The sequence below is a fragment of the Taudactylus pleione genome, unplaced genomic scaffold (genome assembly GCF_031769625.1).
Source record: "Taudactylus pleione unplaced genomic scaffold, aTauple2 ptg000451l, whole genome shotgun sequence".
NCBI classification, from domain to species: domain Eukaryota; kingdom Metazoa; phylum Chordata; class Amphibia; order Anura; family Myobatrachidae; genus Taudactylus; species Taudactylus pleione.
In genome coordinates, this window is record NW_028284853.1 from 3,385,127 (window position 1) to 3,404,211 (window position 19,085).

Consider the following 19,085-nt stretch of genomic DNA (forward strand, 5'->3'; position numbering starts at 1 on the left):
GGGAACAGACAGGGACGTGCCGCGAGGCCAGGCACCCATTTCTCACGGTACGACCACTTGAAACTTAACCATGCCTCATTGGCAGTGCCCACGCCTAAGGATCGCGCACTGGGCGGACTGCCAGGACTGATCTACAGCCCCTGTCCATCCCTGCCTGTCTGCGTGCGTAATTGCAGTGTGATCGCCAAACACGTGCAGTGCAACGCATGCGCAGTGCTAACAATCGCTCGATCTGCATACATACTTGCATTTGTGATCAGTCCCTCTGTACGGTACGTTGGCATCATATAAATGATGGATAACAGTCATAGGGGTCAATCCAATTACATGTGATGTACTCGCAGATGCGATTCATCGTGACAATGGCCGGGTTTGAAGGCAGCCCGAATTTGCATAAAAGTGCTTGCAGCCCCATAGGGCTCCGAGCAGAATTATGCAAATCGGGGCTCGGAGCCGCGAAGGGTACAAAATGCGGTGCCGTTACCGGCGTTTGAACGCCGTTGCAACGGCAACTCGCACCCTTTGCGTGTAATTGGATTGAGCCGATAGTTGGATAGAGGCCACATGAATAAATTTACATATTTTTATCCGCCATGTTTATTGTACCGCCTCCCTGAACCCTACTCTGCCTCACTGCAGAGCTCTGTAACGCAACTAAACCACATCCCAATGGCCATGTGAAAAAAAGATAAAAAAAACTGTCAGTCATTTGATAATTATTGATTATTATGAAATCATAAGTAACAAAGGCAGCTTGCTGCCCCCACAAACCTGCAGCCCAAGCAATGGGTCCTAGAGTCTTGCTTATGGGCCAGGAGCAATGGTTGCACCGTCTACACTTCAATCCACCCCTCTACTCAGGGGCGTCTTTAGAGAGGAGGGGCCCATGTGCCTTCCCCGTCCGGGACCCCCTCCTCTCTTCCCGGCGGACGGAAGCTGACTGACACGGCTGGCCGGCCACCGATGCATTAGTAGACTCTGGGCTCTAGAGTGTGCCCGGAGTCTACTGCGCATGCGTAAAATGCCGGAAAAATGGTTGCGGCGTTCAGTTTTCTGGCTTTTTTTGTACAGCGCTAACACCCAGCGCGGGACCTCGGAGAGGTAAATTTTAAATAACATGGGAGCAGGGTGTGCATTGCGGGCCCATCCTGGACCCGGGGGCCCGTGTGCACCGCACACCCTGCACCCATTATAGATACGCCATTACCTCTACTGCTTAACTGACAATTTTTTTCCAAAAAATATAAGCACATAACATTAACATCGATTTTTTTTATTATATCAGTCATCGATATATCGGACCATCGATGTTCAGACGATCGTGACTTTGATTTACCCAGCAGCTGCTAAATGAGCAGCCGCTGGGTATACACTGGGGGGGCTGAGGGGTGGTTCATTTACATTTCCCTTGTAGCTCCTCTCTGTAGCTGCTGGGTGGGTGGTCTTACCGGGCTGACTGGGGCAGGGATGTCTGCTATTGGTGGCTGCTGGAAGATTATCTTCTGCCAGCCACCCACTGTGCGGATCGCATCGTTTGAGAATGTGTCAATTAACCCACTGCCTGGTGTGGTCGCCAGGCAAATGGTTACATAGAACGGATGGGTGTAGTTATTGTTGCTTGGTCTGATGAGCCTATAGGTCCATATATCCCAGTAAAATGCCCTCCATTTGTATGAGGCCTTTTCAAATATCCTGAACTGAAGACACATGTGAGGACTGCAGACAAAATGATGGGACGATCATGATGTATGTTGCCATTATATGGTTCTCAGATCATGCAGGACTTCAAGTAACAATAAATGACCTGCTTTCCAGTCACTTACTGCCCAGTGATTCCGCTTCTATGTGTCACACAAGAATCTACTCATCTCTCATTATCTTGACTGATCTCACAGCGCCCATGAGATGAGATAAAGTAACACAGGAAGTTTTAGAAGATTATAACATGTGTTGTGTCCACACGGCTGTTTTTAGACTGGAATCTCTTTGGAAATCCGAGCAGGACAGTTAGACGGAGGAAGGATCAACTTCCGTATTAGACTCTGGGTATTTACATGCTCCCTGTAATCTTTTTTTGGGGGGGATTGGGAAGTGCCCATCAAAGAATATACAACAGTTTTATTTATGGAACCCACTCTCAGAATTCACAATGGGCTAAATCTGTGAATGAGCAACCCGTGGGGGGGTAACAGAATAAAGACTGGTGAGGTGGGGGAAACACACACACATATACAATATATAAAAGCCATTGATGCACTACCCCATGGGTCTTCAACCTTGGCCCTCCAGCTGCTGTGGAACTACACATCCCAGCATGCAATGCCACCTTTTTGATATAACAGCATGCTAAAACTATGGCAGTGCATGCTGGGATGTGCAGTTCCACAGCAGCTGGAGGGCCAAGGTTGAAGACCCCTGCACTACACCTACTCTATCATTTAGAATTATAAACAGGGCAATCGCTATCACATTAGTGTTAAACCAGTGCTTGAAGTGGGGTGGTATACGGCAGTATGAAATATAGCCACTTCCAGCCACTGCTGCCTGCTCTGCTTCAGTGATCAGCAAGGTGCTGGCATGCACTGGAGGGTCTGGGGGGCCGGCACTGGTGGCCAGTGTAATAAAGTTTTTTTTGTTTATTGTCATGTCACACCACTGAGGAGAGGAGCCGCAGCCTGGAGAGAATCAGGAGCAGCCAGAAAACACAGTAGAAAGTAGGGGTGTGCACCGGCCACTTTTCGTGTTTTGTGTTTTGGTTTTGGATCTGGATCTTTCTTCGTGTTTTGGATCTGGATTAGTTTTGCCAAAACCACCCTTCCGTGTTTTGGGTTCTGGGTTTTGTGTTTTGGATCTGTATTTTTTTGAAAAAAAGCATAAAAAGAGCTAAAATCACAGAATTTGTAGGTTTTTCTGCTCCTATGCTATTATTAACCTCAATAACCTTAATTTCCACTCATTTCCAGTCTATTCTGAACACCTCACACCTCACAATAGTGTTTTTATGTCCGAAAGGTTGCACCGAGGTAGCTGGATGACTATGCTAAGCGACACGAGTGGGCGGCACAAACACGTGACCCATCTAGGCGTGACACTGCAGTGGCAGACAGGATGGCAGTTAGAAAAACTAGGCCCCAAACTGTACATAATGCAAAGAAAAAAAAGAGGTGCAAGATGGAATTGTCCTTGGGCCCTCCCACCCACCCTTATGTTGTATAAACAGGACATGCACACTTTAACAAACCAATCATTTCAGCGCCAGGGTCTGCCACACAACTGTGGCTGAAATGATTGGTTCGTTTGGGCCCCCACAAAACAAGCTGGCAATTAATCTGTCCCTGCACAAACTGGCTCTACGGAGGCAAGATGTCATCCTCATCCTCCTCATCCACCGATTCCTCACCCTCTTCAGTGTGTACATCCTCATCCTCACAGAGTATTAATTCGTCCCCGCTGGAACCACAGGTCCCTCTGTACATTCTGGAGGCTGGTCTCCCTGGAACAGTTGATAATTCATTTTATGAACATCATCTTCTCCACATTTTGTGGAAGCAACCTCCTACGCCTTTCGCTGACAAGGTTCCCGGCTGCACTAAACACTCTTTCGGAGTACACACTGGAGGGGGGGCAACTCAGGTAAAATAGAGCCAGTTTGTACAGGGACCTCCAAATTGCTTCTTTTTCCTGCCAGTACAGGTACGGACTGTCCGACATGCCTACTTGGATGCTGTCACCGATGTAATCCTTTAACAGACAGACGCACGCTTGTCGCTGCCGCTTTGAGGATGCAAGTGCGGCTACAGCCCACACAATTCACAAAGACAGAAAAAAAAAAGAATATTTTTATTGTTTGTGGAGCGCACTTTGAGGGTTACACCACCCTTTAACAGACAGACACACGCTTGTCGCTGCTGCTTTGAGGATGCAAGTGCGGCTACATCGCACACAAGTCACAAACACATTAAAAAAATAGTTTTTTATTTTTTGGAGCACTTTGAGAGTTACACCACCCTTTAACAGACAGACGCACGCTTGTCGCTGCTGCTTTGAGGATGCAAGTGCGGCTACAGCCCACACAATTCACAAAGACAGAAAAAAACAGAACAATATTTTTATTGTTTGTGTAGCACACTTTGAGGGTGTCACCACCCTTTAACTGACAGACGCATGCTTGTCGCTGCTGCTTTGAGGATGCAAGTGCGGCTACAGCCCACACAATTCACAAAGACAGAAAAAAAAAGAACAATATTTTTATTGTTTGTGTAGCACACTTTGAGGGTGTCACCACCCTTTAACAGACAGACGCACGCTTGTCGCTGCTGCTTTAAGGATGCAGGTGCGGCTACAGCCCACACATTTCACAAAGACAGAAAAAAAAAGAACAATATTTTAATTGTTTGTGTAGCACACTTTGAGGGTGTCACCACCCTTTAACAGACAGACGCACGCTTGTCGCTGCTGCTTTAAGGATGCAGGTGCGGCTACAGCCCACACATTTCACAAAGACCGAAAAAAAAAGAACAATATTTTTATTGTTTGTGTAGCACACTTTGAGGGTGTCACCACCCTTTAACAGACAGACGCACGCTTGTCGCTGCTGCTTTGAGGATGCAAGTGCGGCTACAGCCCACACAATTCACAAAGACAGAAAAAAAAAGAACAATATTTTTATTGTTTGTGTAGCACACTTTGAGGGTGTCACCACCCTTTAACAGACAGACGCACGCTTGTCGCTGCTGCTTTAAGGATGCAGGTGCGGCTACAGCCCACACATTTCACAAAGACAGAAAAAAAAGAACAATATTTTAATTGTTTGTGTAGCACACTTTGAGGGTGTCACCACCCTTTAACAGACAGACGCACGCTTGTCGCTGCTGCTTTAAGGATGCAGGTGGAATCTAGACGGGATTTGGAACCGGGGACACACTACCTCCATCAATTGTCTAAATCCCACTGCACTAATGGCGGATACCGGACGGACGTCTAACACCAACATAGCAGTCAAGGCCTCAGTTATACGTTTTGCTTCAGGATGACTGCTGTCGTACTTCATCCTCATCGCTAGGGACTGCTGGAGGGTCAATTGTTTAGTAAAAGTAGTGATGTTCCTACTTCCTCTCTGGGATGATGAACAACTCCCAGCAGCAGCAATAGCACTAGGAGGAAGTGGTTCTTGATCTTTCCCTATTTTATTTTTATCGGAGAAAGTTTGGTCCTCCATTTATGTTATATTGATATATACATGCGGCTAAAGCGCACACAAACACAGAAAATATTTTTTTATTTTTGCTGGAGAGTAGTGCACTTTGTGGGTTACACCACCCTTTAAGAAATGAGCCAGCCGGCTCTTTACTTATGGGACACAGGCGCACGCTTGGCGCTGCTCCTTTGTTGATGCACATGCAGCCACAGTGCACACAAGTCACAAACACAGAAAATATATATTTTTTTGGTTTGGAGTGTACTTTGGGGGTTACAGCACCCTTTAACGGTCAAGCCAGCCGGCCCTTTACTTATGACACAGGCGCACGCTTGGCACTACTTTGTTGATGCACGTGCGGCTACTGCGCACACAATTCACAAACACAGAAAATATTTTTTTTTTTGGTTTGGACTGGAGTGTACTTTGGGGGTTACAGCACCCTTTAACGGTCAAGCCAGCCGGCCCTTTACTTATGACACAGATGCACGCTTGGCACTACTTTGTTGATGCACGTGCGGCTACTGCGCACACAATTCACAAACACAGAAAATATTTTTTTTTTTGGTTTGGACTGGAGTGTACTTTGGGGGTTACAGCACCCTTTAACGGTCAAGCCAGCTGGCCCTTTACTTATGACACAGGCGCACGCTTGGCACTACTTTGTTGATGCATGTGCGGCTACTGTGCACACAATTCACAAACACAGAAAATATATATTTTTTGGTTTGGACTGGAGTATACTTTGGGGGTTACAGCACCCTTTAACGGTCAAGCCAGCCGGCCCTTTACTTATGACACAGGCGCACGCTTGGCACTACTTTGTTGATGCACGTGCGGCTACTGCGCACACAATTCACAAACACAGAAAATATTTTTTTTTCTGGATTGGACTGGAGTGTACTTTGGGGGTTACAGCACCCTTTAACGGTCAAGCCAGCCGGCCCTTTACTTATGACACAGGCGCACGCTTGGCACTACTTTGTTGATGCACGTGTGGCTACTGCGCACACAATTCACAAACACAGAAAATATATTATTTTTTTAGCACTTGGGGGGAGCACCCCTGATGGACAGAGCACCCGCTGGACAACACTACAGCACCCCTTTAGGACTGGGACACTGCACAGGACTTTGGAGTGGACACAGCCCCTATGGAGAACTGACTGCACAACACAGTCCAGCCAGCCCCTATGGACTTTGAAGTAGTGGACACAGCCCCTATTAACAACAGCAGCACAGCACAACACAGCCAGCCCCTATGGACTTTGAAGTAGTGGACAACAGCAGCACTACACTACACTACACTACACAGCCCAGCCAGCCCTAACTCCCACCCTCCCGCTTCACTGTCCACAGCCGAGTGAGAAAATGGTGCCGACGCGGGTACCTTATATAGGATCCAAAACCCGCGAGACTCGGAAGGCGGGATGATGACGTTTTGCCTCGATTTCAGATCCGAGTCAGGCGGGAAAAGTCGAGCCTGACTCGGATCGGGGGGGTTCGGATTTCAGAAATCCGAACCCGCTCACCCCTAGTAGAAAGTAAAGTGTCTGTATGCTGGAGAGACAGAAGGGGGCTGGCTGGAGCCATTCTCACCTGCTATTGTAGAAATTACATTTTCGGGCCATTCACCAAGAAGATAAAGCAGGAGTTATCACAGATATCTCCTGCTTACCTCTCACGTCCGTCTGACGTGACCTGCTGCTTTGAGATGCCGGTGCACGTGCAGTGAGGAACAGGCATATCGGGCACACAATAGGTCTGTATTCTCACTGCTTACAGGGATTGCGGAGGGGCCGGACAGCGCCTGAAGACACCAGAGAGGTAAGTACACATGAATGGCTACTAAACATCATGTGATGCGATATATAGTGATATTTATCCTGAGTCACTTCATGTTCTTTAAGAATAGACCCCTTAGTCTCCACTACGGTGCACATTACGTATGTCGCTGGCCATTCCTACGCTCACACACACTACTAAGGCTTAGTGCACTGTGTTATCTGCTGTCCCTTACACTATACATCAAGGGGCTGATTCTGAGTCACATGCAAAGTGGCTATAGCTGAATCCAGAATGACTACCTTATGCTAATACAGGTATCCATTCATCTCATGCAGGGTGTGGTGTATCTGCAGCCAAAACCTGCACCCCCCATTAATTTATGCCTGCCACCGTAACCGTCATCATTAATATCTGCACTTGCACCAACCGCATGCTAGGTGCACGAGACCTGTCAGAGGCAGCCTGCCACTCCCTGTACACACACTGAGAATGGTATGTAGCCTCTGATACATGACCACTGCACTTCCGCGACACACGCATGTGTCAGGGAGGTTACGCATTGTCACTGCCCAGCTCCCACTCCAAAATGACATCACATGGAAACAGGGCCGGCAACAAAAATCTCGGGGCCCGGTACACTGAAGTATCTGGGGGCCCCACCTTCTCACCACCACCCCCGATCCCGCACATAACTCCCCTGCATGTGTGATATGTGAAGAATGATAATGTTAACCGAAAGATATGCCAGCCTTTACATAAAGTAAAAATATACTATGACTTACCACATTGTCTCTCTGTCGCTAACGATGCAGGCTGTAGTTCTTGTCTTCCATCTCTTGCAAGGTCTTCTTGATGACAGTGCTGTGGATGGCTCAAGGGTAGGAGGGATGGTGTCTGCAGCCAGCCATCCTCAGCTTCTTGTCACAATCCTCAAATTCAGCCTTTCATCACCATCCTCAGTCCAGAAGCCCCCAGTCACCTTTCTCTGTCCCCAGCTCCCATCCTCAGTCCCCAGACCCTATCACCTTCTGCCCCCAGCCCCCATCACATTCCTCTGCCCTAGCCTCCCTCATCTTCCTCTGCCCCAGCCTCCCTCATCTTCCTCTTCCCCAGCCTCTCTCATCTTCCTCTGCCTCCTTCACCTTCCTCCATCCCCAGCCCCCATCACCTTCCTCTGTTCCCAGGCACCAATACCTTCCTCTGCTTCCAGCCCCTGTCACCTTCTGCTCCCAGCCCCCTTCATCTTCCTTTGCCCCAGCCTCCCTCACTTTCCTCTGCCCCCTTCACCTTCCGCTGCTTCCAGCCCCTGTCGCCTTCTGCCCCAGCCCGCATCACCTTCCTCTGCCCCCAGCCTCCTTCACCTACCTCTGCCCCCAGCCCACATCACCTTCCTCTGCCCCCAGCCTCCTTCACCTTCCTCTGTCCCCACCCTCCTTCACCTCCCTCTGCCCCCAGCCCACATCACCTTCCTCTGCCCCCAGCCTCCTTCACCTTCCTCTGCCCCCAGCCCACATCACCTACCACTGCCACCAGCCTCCTTCACTGTCACCTTCTGCCCCAGCCCCCATCACATTCCTCTGCCCCAGCCTCCCTCATCTTCCTCTTCCCCAGCCTCCCTCATCTTCCTCTTCCCCAGCCTCTCTCATCTTCCTCTGCCTCCTTCACCTTCCTCCGTCCCCAGGCACCAATACCTTTCTCTGCTTCCAGCCCTGTCACCTGCCCCAGCCCCATCACCTTCCTCTGCCCCAGCCTCCCTCACCTTCCTCTGCCCCCTTCACCTTCCTCTGCTTCTAGCCCCTGTCACCTTCTGCCCCAGCCCCCATCACCTTCCTCTGCACCCAGCCTCCTTCACCTTCCTCTGCCTCCAGCCCACATCATTTTCCACTGCCCCCAGCCTTCTTCTCCTTCCTCTGCCCCAGCCTCAGTCACTTTCCTCTGCCCTCAGCCTCCTTCACCTTCCTCTGCCCCCAGCCTCCTTCACCTTCCTCTGCCCCCAGCCCCTGTCACCTTCTGCCCCAGCCCCCATCACCTTCCTCTGCCCCAGCCTCCCTCTTGTTCCTCTGCCCCAGCCTCCAGGAACCAATACCTTCCTCTGCTTCCAGCCCGTCACCTTCTGCCCCAACCCACATTAGCTTCCTCTGCCCCAACCCACATCACCTTCCACTGCCCCGAGCCTCCTTCACCTTCCTCCGTCCCCAGCCTTCTTCACCTTCCTCTGCCCTCAGCCTCCTTCACCTTCCTCTGCCCGCAGCCCACATCACCTTCCACTGCCCCAGCCACCATCACCTTCCTCTGCCCCCAGCCTCCTTCACCTTCCTCTGCCCTCAGTCTCCTTCACCTTCCTCTGCCCTCAGCCCCTGTTACCTTCTGCCCCCAGCCCGTCACCTTTCTCCATCCCCAGCCCCATCCCTAACAGCAGCCACAACTCCTTACCACCGCGTTGGCACAGCCTGCCTGGCAGCTGCCCGGGGTTCAATACACTTCCACCGGGGCAGGGAAGATGTGCAGCGCCGTGACCTATTATGTCACGCCACCGCGTTGCGGAGTTAAAGGTCATGCCTGACCCGTGCTGCAGCTGAACCACCTGGAAGAGCCCAGCGCTGCCCGGGCCAGGCTACAAGGAACCTGGGGCTGGGTGGTGGATATGGGTCCCGATGGCCACGTCTGGAACTGTGGGCCTGATTCAGAGATGGACGGTCTGAACGAGCGCTCGCTCTGAATCAGGGCGTTTTTTTTGTTGTTCTTGTTCGGCCTCCTGGCCGCTCGCATAGCTGTGGGTGATTAGCTCCGATAGCTTCATGTGGTTTAATGCGCTGTAGCATATGAGCTACAGTGTCCATGGAGAGGGATCTTCAGACCCCTCTCTGGCAGATGGACAGTGCACCTGTGAGAGTATACTACTGCACGCTGACGCTGTCCTTCACTCCACATCTCGCCATTGGGAAACTTAATAAGTTAGATCATGTTATCACCACTCATATGACTAAAAAGAAAGAATCTTGACAGTCAGGAACTCTTTCCTGGTTGCCAATATCTAGTAAAGCCCCTGCAAACACAAACCCAGTAGGCCAGAATTTCCCAAACTTTGGTTAAATTAAATTGACCGAGGTACTAATTAAGACACCTGTGCTCAAGCATGGATATCCTTAAAACCTGAATAGTAATGATGGAGTTTGGGAACCTCTGCTATAGGCCAAAGTTAGAAACCATGACATTCCTACCCTTTTCTTACCAGGCCAACACAGCCAGGCCTCACTGACTACAACAGCACTGCAATTAGATAATAAACCATAATTACATTGTCATCAGCCAGAACATAAACCTGCTACAATGCCATCTTACATTGACATTTGCTGCACAGCGGCATGAAGTCACAGAATGGGCAAAAGCTGTCATGTGACCTCACGGCTTTGGCTTTCATACTTTACCACTCTTATATTTTATTGTGTAACTCTCCCCCAGGGCAACACAATCTGTTACACTACTTACACATTGCCGCGGGCATCAGAAGCGCTCAGCTTAGGTGAGGAGTTTCTGGTTTGCTGCAAAACATCCGTGTTCTTTAGGACCGTATTTCATATACCAGGTGCATGTCTCCTTCATGCTATCTGTTGTGTTATTTACCATTGACTCATTTTGCTCTCATTGGGTGGGATGTACTAAGGTTGCGGTGACCATTCCGCCAGTCACCACAACCTTACTAATCGCATATGTACTAACATATGCGTTTAGTGTCGCAAAGGACAGCTCTTGCGATAATTTGCGAAATAGCCAACGCCGGGTGACGGGGTCTCCGTGGGACCCGTCCCCTCCAAGCCCTGGGAGCTTCCTGCTGGTCACATGAGTAGGAAGCCCCGGGCTCCTCCTCCTCCTCCCTGCACCCAGAAAAAGATTAGGAGGAGGAGGAGGCGGATGACCCAGGAGGAGCGCGGGCCGGCGACAATTTAGTGCAGGTGAGTGGGTACAAGCGCTGGGTGACGGCGGGGCGGCGAGGTGGCGGTGAACCGTCAGGAGCGGGGTGTGGTAAGAAGCCCATAGGCTTCTATAGGGTAACGCCAGTTTTTTCTGGCATTACCCTCCGTACCGAAAAATGAGTGGCCAGGGCTTAGTAGATCCGGAAATGCGGTAAAAACCCAGAAAACGGGGTTTTTACCGCATTTTTCCTTTAGTACATCCCTCCCATTGGCTTCTGGCAAATATCTGATTATACTGTTACATTGATTAGATAGGTAGTACCTGCATACCTAGTGTCCTAAGCAGGGGCGCCGAGAGGGGAGGGATCAGGTACTAATTACCCGGGCCTGGGCTTGCTGGAGGGGCCCAGCGGGGACCAGGATCCGGTCCCCCCTCCCTCTTACAACACAGCAGCCCAGCACACGCTGTTGTGCGCTGGGCTGCACTGGGAGACTGCTCGCGGCTGCTAAGCAGCAGCCACAGCACTCCCCTATAACTGATCGCGTCCCCCACTGGTTATGCGCCGGGCTGAGGGGGCTCACAGTGCCCCCCATCCTCAGCGCGCACATTTATTTTTATTATTATTTTTACCTAAGGGGGGCGTGGTCACGCCTCCCGTGATTAGACCACGCCCCCTTTTACCTGGGCCCGGCGCGGCTCTTGGCGCACCTAGTCCTAAGCAATTGGTAAATGCTGTGTATGTGTCTTTTCAGTACATTTAAGTAACATTGATTTAGTAAGTAGAAACATATTGTCATTTAAAAAATATATATATTTTATTTCTTCTGATTCAAATTTTTTCTTCCACATTTACAGAATATGTGTCTGCATTATACTGGACTAACAACATGCACACAGCCTGCAGGGTGACGGATGTCTGACTTCCAAAATCATTGTTGCCGCTCAGTCCACAATTTAACACACAAGGCTTGCAATGCACATGGGGAGAAATGTATAGCTCCTACAACCCCATCTCTGGGCCAGCAGTACAGATCCACCCAGATAAGGCTCGCAGACACTGCTTCGTGTTAAGTTTTATGAAAGGGCAGATACAAGTTGCTGACAGTTATGAAGGGTCAGAGTTTTTCCCCTGTGCTCTCAGACAATTACTGCAAGACCTCTACCAGACTGTTGTTCCAAAGGACACTCTGACAAACATCAAAATCCTGGATGTGGAGCAACAGCAGGAAAACACGGAGGACTGTGCAGTCTATGCCATAGCAACTGCTGCGGAGCTACTCTTCAATGACAACGTTCCCACCTGCAGCTACATCTATAAACTAATGATGGAAGAGCATCTCATAAAGTGCCTAGAGACTGGATTATTTATACCATTTCCAAAAACTAGAAAGAGAAAACATCGGGAAGAGTATGGAAGTAACACGAGGAAGAAACTTAGGGCCTGATTCAGAGCCGCTCATAAGCGGCCGCTCGTTCGTTCCGAGCGATGTTTGCCCAACTGCGCATGCGTACGGATCGTAATACGCATGCGCGAACCAGTCAGTGCGGCCGAAAATTGTTTGTTCGCTAAATAGCGAATGCCTGCTATTTTGAGTGACAGGAGGAGGCGTATGTGGGTGGTAACAGGGGAAGGTGCTTGAAAACGGGGAGTGGAGATCTGAACGCAGGCGTGCTTAAAGGTCAAAACGGGCGTTTTATGGGTGTGCATAATTAAAACAGCAGCGTCATTGACCACGTCACTGGGTTATTTTATAGTCAGAACTGCTCGCATGATTGCGGTAGGAAAAACCAACCACAAGAATAGCGAGCAGTTCATACGCTGGTTGATGTACTCGATTAATCTAATAAATAGCGGACATGACGTAGGATGCAAGCGGCCAGGGGGCGTAGTTTTCCAAAAAACGACCGCAAGTTTTGTTTGCTCGTTCAGACCTAGAGGCGTGAACAGACCGCAAAGAGCGAACGGTTCATTTGAATAGCCACCCCTTTTTACTGAACGAGCGAGCGCAAATAGCGTCCGGCTCTGAATGAGGTCCTTAGTCCGGCTTTTATTAAATGCAGCTCCACATAAAATCCCAGTATTATTTATTTATTACCAGTTATTTCTATAGCACACATATTCTGCAGAGCTTTTACAGAAAGAATATTTGACCATTCACATCTGTCCCTGCCCCAGGGAACTTACAATCTATATTGACTTCTACGCACACACCATACTTGCCAACTCTCCCTCATTGTCAGGGAGACTCCCTGAAATAGTAGCAATCTCCCTGTCTCCCTGAAGAGTCTAGCAATCTCCCTCATTTCATCCTTACTCCCATTATGAAGCTGTTATATTAAAAAAACAGAGATATATACATTCAAATTGGATCATTAGTGTAATTTCCTTGCATTGGTTATTATAAGGCACAATGATCCCTATGAATTTCTGAAAAGTATTAGTGTGTTTTCATCAACAAACAGATCTTACTAACTGCTTTTGGGTTGGTTTACATTTGGATGTAAGTCAGGTTTAGGACACGCCTCTCAGATTTATCAGTACACGCCCACTGTAACACGCGCTCATAGGTGCTGCTTTCACTATCTCCCTGAAATGCTTTTTCAAAAGTAGGCAAGTGTGACAGTTGGGACTGTGGTGGGAATTGTACCCATAACCTCATTGCTGTGAGGCTGTAACGCTAACCATTACACCATCTGTGCTGCCCCAGTAGAAGCCGTACTAACAGCTGCCTATTTTGATTGGACTCCAAAATAGAAATGAGGAGTTAGGCACATCGGATAGCTATAGTGGCTGTGTCCCGGTAGTCTCCGGTCACTGACTGAGTGATACAGTAGTACCAAGTGCTGTCTGATCTCCTGATAAAGACATCAGCCAACCAGTATTTGTGATAAGATGTGAAAGGCTTACCCAACACAAGCGAGACATAATAAGGCCAGCACCTCCATAGGTACAGTGGTAAAACCCTAACGTACCTGTTACCCATACCTCAACCACGAGCAACAGAAACACCAGAAATATCTGCACATCAACAAGTCCACCTAGATGAAGTGTGAGGGCTCCTGGAGGACAGATCAGAGGGATGGGTAAGGGTCCATAGGTTGAGGACCCACGTAAAAAACTTAAAAAAAATGATTGTGTATATTAAAATTATTTGTGAGCAATAAACATTGAAATAATAACCTTATGTCTATATATACATTCTGTATTCACAAATGCCTACATTCCAGAAAAAGGTAAATGAAAACAGATAAAAAAAAATGTGTCACACAGCTTGAACCACTTTGGATAAACTACAGTAACAGTAGTAAAAATGAGTAAATTAACTTCTAACATTTGTAGCCATCCCTTGTGCTTACCACATGTGAAAGGCGTACCAAACACAAGGGAGACATAAGATTCCCATGTAGAGGAGGGTTACTGTGATCCACAGGATGCTCGGAGCTCAGCCTGCAGGGGAAAGAACATACTTCTATACCCCAGGAAGACGCTGAGAGAGAAGGATCACCACATCCTGGTGTAAAAGACATAAGTATTGCACCTTACTTGGGACCCACTTCCTGCAGAAATCCTATAGGGACATTTAGGACAGAGACTTTGGTGAGCGTACGGGACAGCGCTTCCATTTACATGTCACTCACCCCCAGGTTTACATCCCTCACTGATGGTCTCCACGTCAGGGTAACATATGGTACTGACAAGATCAAACTCCTTATGGAGTGTCAAAGCCGGATGATTGGCTGAGACCAGATCTTAAAATTAATATCGAGCGACACCATTTTAGGTTGCCTCTGACGACGCCATCTTGCGTCATCAGCATGAAACCATAGTGTGTAATGCTAATATGCTATTATTAGCATCGTGCGATCGCATTACCACTGCATACTGTTTAAAACCCTATCATACCCCATACACACGGATACACATATAAATATATATATTTAAAGACTTTATATATTCAGTGATGACAGACTTGTCTTGTAGACATGTCTTTGACAAATAATCAAGAATACACAAAGATACTGTGAGTGTTTACTTCAAATATATACACAGTATGTCTGTGGCAATTGAAATGTAACCCAGACACTGATATGCACAATTGAAGTGTCCTAAATGTAGATTTATAAACAATTGCCAGACGTGTAGCTATTGTTAACAGATATCCAATGCTGATGTATTTAAGTTGTATTAGGGGAGCCTTTTGTTAAAATTATCAGATTGTTTTCCAAGGCTTGCTCCATCCATGAACAGGACAAAACCCCATTGTCTGTCATTCCTTTAGTCTAGACAGAAGTAAAATAAATAATTACCAGTTTGAGGATATATATATGTGAATGTGTGTATATATGTGTATATGTATATATATAATAGGGGTGAGCGGGTTCGGATTTCTGAAATCCGAACCCCCCCGAGCCCCCCTGATCCGAGGCCGATCCGAGTCAGGCTCGACCTTTCCCGCCTGACTCGGATCTGAAATCGAGGCAAAACGTCATCATCCCGCCTTCGGGGTCTCGCGGGTTTTGGATTCTATATAAGGTACCCGCGTCGGCGCCATTTTCTCACTCGGCTGTGGACAGTGAAGAGGGAGGGTGGGAATTAGGGCTGGCTGGGCTTTGTAGTGTAGTGTTGTGTTGTGCTGTGCTGCTGTTGTCCATAGGGGCTGTGTCCACTCCTCCAAAGTCCATAGGGGCTGGCTGTGCTGTGCTGCTGTTGTCCATAGGGGCTGTGTCCACTCCTCCAAAGTCCATACGGGCTGGCTGGACTGTGTTGTGCAGTGAGTTGTCCGTAGGGGCTGTGTCCACTCCAAAGTCCTGTGCAGTGTCCCAGTCCTAAAGGGGTGCTGTAGTGTTGTCCAGGGGGTGCTCTGTCCATCAGGGGTGCTCCCCCCAAGTGCAAAAAAAATTATATTTTTTCTGTGTTTGTGAATTGTGTGCGCAGTAGCCGCACTTGCATCAACAAAATAGCGCCAAGCGTGCGCCTGTGTCATAGGTAAAGGGCCGGCTGGCTTGACCGTTAAAGGGTGCTGTAACCCCCAAAGTGCACTACAAAAAAAAAATATATATATGTTTTTGTGTTTGTGAATTGTGTGCGCAGTAGCCGCACGTGCATCAACAAAGTAGTGCCAAGCGTGCGCCTGTGTCATAGGTAAAGGGCCGGCTCGCTTGACCGTTAAAGGGTGCTGTAACCCCCAAAGTGCACTCCAAACAAAATAAAAAAATATTTTCTGTGTTTGTGAATTGTGTGCACTGTGGCTGCACGTCCATCAACAAAGGAGCAGCGCCAAGCGTGCGTCTGTCTGTTAAAGGGTGGTGTAACCCCCAAAGTGCACTCCAAACAAAATAAAAAAATATTTTCTGTGTTTGTGAATTGTGTGCACTGTGGCTGCACGTGCATCAACAAAGGAGCAGCGCCAAGCGTGCGTCTGTCTGTTAAAGGGTGGTGTAACCCCCAAAATGCACTCCAAACAAAATAAAAAAATATTTTCTGTGTTTGTGAATTGTGTGCACTGTGGCTGCACGTGCATCAACAAAGGAGCAGCGCCAAGCGTGTGTCTGTCTGTTAAAGGGTGGTGTAACCCCCAAAATGCACTCCAACAAAAATAAAACATTTTCTTCTGTGTTTGTGAATTGTCTGCACTGTAGGTGCATCCTCAAAGCAGCAGCGCCAAGCGTGCATCTGTCTGTTAAAGGGTGGTGTAACCCCCAAAGTGCGCTCCACAAAGAGTAAAAAATTCTTCTTTTTTTTCCTGTCTTTGTGAATTGTGTGGGCTGTAGCTGCATGTGCATCAACAAAGAGCAGCGCCAAGCGTGCGCCTGTGTCCCATAAGTATAGAGCCGGCTGGCTCATTTCTTAAAGGGTGGTGTAACCCACAAAGTGCACTAGTCTCCAACAAAAATATAAAATTATTTTCTGTGTTTGTGTGCGCCTTAGCCGCACGTATATATCAATATAACATAAATGGAGGACCAAACTTTCTCCGATAAAAATAAAATAGGGAAAGATCAAGAACCACTTCCTCCTAGTGCTGAAGCTGCTGCCACTAGTCATGACATAGACGATAACATGCCATCAACGTCGTCTGCCAAGACCGATGCCCAATGTCATAGTAGAGGGCACATACAATGCCAAATGACAAAGTTCAGGAAAATGACCTTGAAAAAAACATTTAAATCATCTGAAGAGAAACGTAAACTTGCCAATATGCCATTTACGACATGGAGTGGCAAGGAACGGCTAAGGTCTTTCCCTATGTTCATGACTAGTGGTTCAGCTTCACATGACGATGGAAGCCCTCCACCCGCTTAAAAAATCAAACGAGTTAAGCTGGCAAAAGCACAGCGAAGAACTGTGAATTCTAAGAAGATATCACAAATCCCCAAGAAGAGTCCAAGTGTGGTGGCGGTTGCGATGCCTGACCTTCCGGGCACTGGACGGGAAGAGGTGGCTCTTTCCACCATTTGCACGCCCCCTGCAAGTGCTGAAAGGAGCACCCACAGTCCACTTGCTGATATGCAAATTGAAGATGTCACTGTTGAAGTACGACAGGATGAGGATACTGGTGTAGCTGGCGCTGAGGAGGAAGTTGGCAAGGAGGATTCTGATGGTGATGTGGTTTGTTTAAATCAGGCTCTGGGGGAGACAGTTGTCCGTGGGATGAAAAAGCCCATCACGGTCATGCCTGGGCAGAAGACCAAACATTCCACCTCTTTGGTCTGGCAATATTTCTATCCAAATCCGGACAACAACTGTCTTGCCATATGTACCATATGTAAAGGTGAAATAAGTAGAGGTAGGGACGTTAGCCACCTAGGAACATCCTCCCTTATACGGCACCTGCAGCGCGTTCATAAGAAGTTACTGTCAAGTTCAGAAACTTTGGCTAAGACCGTAAGCAGTTCAGGGACACCTAAATCCCTTTGTCCTGTTGTATCCAAGCGCCTGCAAACCACACCGTCAACTCCCTCCTTGTCAATTTCCTCCTTAGTCAGGATCGGAAGTAGTCCTGCAGGCCATGTCACTGGCATGACTGACTCCTATCAGGGATTCCTTAGGAGGATCCTGCATTGCTACGCCTCCTGTCTGCCCCTGCTGCTGTTGCTGCTGCTGGGAGTCGTTCATCATCCCAGAGAGGAAGTAGGAACACCACTACTTTTACTAAACAATTGACCCTCCAACAGTCCTTAGCGAGGAGTATGAAGTACGACAGCAGTCATCCTGAAGCAAAACTTATAACTGAGGCCTTGACTGCTATGTTGGTGTTAGACGTGCATCCGCTATCCGCCATTAGTGCAGTGGGATTTAGACAATTGATGGAGGTAGTGTGTCCCCGGTTCCAAATCCCGTCTAGATTCCACTTCACTAGGCAGGCGATACCGAGACTGTACAGAAACGTCAGAAAAAGTGTCCTCAGTGTCCTGAAAAATGCGGTTTTACCCAATGTCCACTTAACCACGGACATGTGGACAAGTGGAACAGGGCAGACTAAGGACTATATGACTGTGACAGCCCACTGGGTAGATGTATCACCTTACGCAGCAACAACAGCAGTGTCAGCAGTAGCAGCATCTCAGAAACGCCAGCTCGTTCCAAGGCAGGCTATGCTGTGTATCACCGGTTTCAGTAAGAGGCACACCGCCGACAACCTCTTAGAGAAACTGAGGGAAATCATCGCCCAGTGGCTTACCCCACTTAGACTCTCCTGGGGATTTGTGATATCTGACAACGCCACCAATATTGTGTGGGCATTACATCTGGGCAAATTCCAGCACATCCCATGTTTTGCTCACACAATAAACTTGGTGGTGCAGAATTTTCTGAAAAGCGACAGGGGCGTGCAGGAGACGCTTTGGGTGGCCCGAAAAATTTCTGGCCACTTTCGCCATTCAGCGACTGCGTGCCGAAGACTGGAGCTCCAGCAAACACTCTTGAACCTGCCCCGCCATCACCTGAAGCAAGAGGTTGTGACACGTTGGAACTCAACCCTCTATATGCTTCAGAGGATGGAGGTGCAGCAACAGGCCATTCAAGCCTATACATCCACCTATGACATAGGCAAAGGAGGGGGTAAGCACCTGACTCAAGTGCAGTGGAGAATGATTTCCGTGTTGTGCAAGGTTCTCCAACCCTTCAAACTTGCCACACGTGAAGTCAGTTCAGACACTGCCAGCTTGAGTCAGGTCATTCCCC